At 45.0% G+C, this 3,139-nt stretch overlaps 1 long non-coding RNA gene across 1 annotated transcript; it reads right to left on the bottom strand.

The window, feature by feature from the left end:
• Positions 1–828: 828 nt before the first annotated feature.
• LOC146502282 (uncharacterized) lies at positions 829–2,738 on the bottom strand. Its single transcript, XR_014869475.1, has 2 exons — positions 2,260–2,738; positions 829–2,182 (listed from the first exon to the last, which is right to left on the bottom strand). It is a non-coding gene; the product is annotated as an uncharacterized LOC146502282 (long non-coding RNA).
• Positions 2,739–3,139: the final 401 nt, after the last annotated feature.

The following is a 3,139-nucleotide window of genomic DNA, read 5'->3' as shown; positions in this document are numbered from 1 at the left end:
CTTGTTGATGCTACCCACTGCTCCCTTCTGGCTGTACCACTAAGTTGTTGTGGTGTGGGTAGTTGTTGTTGTTTTTTTATCCACATCTTCTCTAAGGATTGAAGTTCTACTCTTTAAATAAGTTCCCAACTTTGCTGCTCTGTGAACTATCTGCATGTTGATAACTGGTAATGAGCATTTCCTGGGGAAATAATTATAATTAATAATTATTATGTTCCCTATTACTTCCTCTTAATAAATGCACACGTAACCCAACCTGCTTTTAACTTTTGATCCCTGCTAGCTGGATCAAAATGTAATTTCTTTGAGCATATTCAAATACCATGAACTGGCTTTTGAGTATGCACAAAGTAATGAACACATAAAGGCTGATAGTGCCTTCATATGTTCTGCCAGTTCTTTCTCCATATGTTCATCAAAGACTTGATTGGCATGTCCAGATCTTTTATATCCTTTTTTAGCCTTAATTGTTTTCCATCTATCTTTTGCTTCTCCATATATCGATTTAATATCATCCTCAATATGTTCATGTTCCTCGCCACCTGACGAATGGACTTCCCCTTCTCCACCTAATTCACTCTGTCCATGCCCTCTAAAGGAGTGAAAGCCCTGTCTGTCCTCCCTGTTTTAACTTCATGGCATGATGGTTTATTTCTAATTTTGGTCTGAAATTAAGAATGCCACTGTGAAAATGTCATGGTCCTGAATCTGTTGACTTTTGTGTTTATTAATATTGTCTTATGGTCTTGTTTATTCCGTTAAGGTTTTCCTAATTAGATTTTGGTTTGTGCTCCCTCTCTTTAGTGTCCAGTCATCCCTACCCATGTGTTTCCTCTGTTCTCTGTCTTTATTTTTCTTTTTTTTCTCCTTTTTCTTTTTTTTCTTTTTGCAGTGAGTGCAGCTGCTGCTGGAAATGACCAAATCATATAACAGAAAAGTTGTTTTTAGATGAAATTGCTAAAATTCTCTGTAGCAACTACGAGTAGCATCTTTTTTCTGGATTGTTAGTCAGTTAATTTGGGGGGGAAACTGCTGATTAGCAAAAGCTACAAGAGCATAGCACAGAGCTTTTGATCATGTGACCAAATCTTCATCAGGTGTCATGACAGATGTTTAATTTCCTTTTTTTTTTTTTTTTTTTAATTCTGTAGGGAATTCTTTTCCACATTGACTCAAGAGTTTAGATTCAAAATCACTTGTTGACCTTGAAAGCAGCACTTGACAAAACAATCTCAGCTGCACTCAGCTAGCTGTTCGGGAGATTTCAACTGTCAGTTTTAATTGTAGGTTGGGAGTTTAATTTCTATTTGGCACCATCGTGACTGCCGTAGTGGTGGCTGAGTGCTTTTTCAACCCCGCGTTCCATTCACAAGTCATGCTATCTGGAATTATATGCAGTTAAGTGCTCAAAACGTAAACATTGTTTGCCAGTTTGATAATTAGTCTATCAAGTATATATAGTCAGAGGCTGGTAGTAGACTTCTTGAAGCTAGGTTGAGCTGAGCATGAAATCAGCAGCATGCTTCATAACACACAGTCACACCTGAGAGCTGCCCTGAGCACGCACAGTTTTTATCTACTACTCACCATCAGCCCAGCGAGCACAAAATGGGAGTTAAGTTCACCTTAGTGGTGGGTAATGAGGTAAGAATATGTCACTCAGTCAGTCATACTCTGTGGTGTTTTTTGCTTTATCTTGTTATCTTTTTCTGTTTTTCTTTCCTTTTTTGTGGTTGAACATATTTAACTGGAAGATTTGTATTAGTAAAAAAAATAGACAGCCTTTACAATAACAGAAAAAACGAGGAATGAGAGTGGAATATAAAACAATATAATATCTACAAAACAAACAAAAAAAACCCCAAACAAGATTTAATAAAGTTCCACGGTCCAATAAACTCTTCCTACCCCTCTTCATCTTGCAGAATTTGTCACGGATAATGGAATGATGCAGACTCAGTCGCGGAGCTCTGGGTGCAAAGTACACAGTGCGTTTATTTACAGTGCCCAAAAAACAGTTTCAAAAGCACAAAGTGAAGTGCAAAGTCCAACGGTGATCTTCTCCAAACTCCCAGTGGTGTGCAGGTGAGTTCCCAAAGTGACATCCAAGTGTGTGTTCTCCTCCAACAGCTTAACCCTGCGGGCTCCTTCTCGTCCACCTCCAGCTCTGTATCCTTTCTTCCTACAAATGAGCAGAAACACCAAGTGAGGGGGCTAGCTGGCTAAGGCTAAGCTACAAGTCAAAAAACACTTCACTACCAAGCTTCCAGTACAATCCAGCGTCGACTGCCATCTGGACACACAGTTAAATACCTCGGCCCACAACGACAGATGATCAGTGACAGCTGGGTGGCAGATTAGGTGCAGGTGTGTCAGCCACTGGGTAGGGGAGGAGGAGAGAGAGAGAGAGAAACACACACACACACACACACACACAGAGGCAGGTCGCCCCCGGGAAGGACCGTCCGACCATGACAGTACCCCCCCCTCTAACGGGAGCCCCCGGGCGACCTACGAAACTTGTCAGGGTGCCGACGGCGGAACTCACTCACCATACCGTGATCGAGAATCGCAGACCGCGGCACCCAGGAACGCTCTTCCGGACCGTACCCCTCCCAATCCACCAAAAACTGGAAGCCCCTACCGCGGCGCCTGGCGTCCATTATGCGAGTAATGGAGTACGCCGGAGCGCCAGCGATATCCCGGGCGGGTGGCGGGGGCCCGGGAGGCGGGCACAACGGGCTGGTCCGGACCGGCCTAATTTGAGAAACGTGAAACACGTTGTGTACCTTCATGTTGCGCGGGAGGGCCAGTCGGACAGTCACTGGATTCAGGACGGCTTGCACAGAAAAGGGTCCAAGGAACCGGGGGGCCAGCTTCTTGGACTCAGTCCGCAGAGTGATGTTCTTAGAGGAAAGCCATACCTGCTGGCCCACCCGATAGGCCGGTGTAGGGACGCGGCGGCGGTCAGCCAGTCTCTTGTTTTGTGCGCTCGTACGCAGTAGGGCCGCTCGAGTCGCCCGCCAGATCCGTCGACAGCGCCTCATGTGATGTTGCACGGAAGGTACGGCCACCTCTCCTTCCGTGATGGAGAGGAGTGGGGGTTGATACCCCAGGGATGCTTCGAAGGGAGAGACAC

The sequence above is a fragment of the Neolamprologus multifasciatus genome, chromosome 15, assembly GCF_963576455.1.
Source record: "Neolamprologus multifasciatus chromosome 15, fNeoMul1.2, whole genome shotgun sequence".
NCBI classification, from domain to species: domain Eukaryota; kingdom Metazoa; phylum Chordata; class Actinopteri; order Cichliformes; family Cichlidae; genus Neolamprologus; species Neolamprologus multifasciatus.
This window is presented reverse-complemented; position numbering and strand designations above follow the sequence as displayed.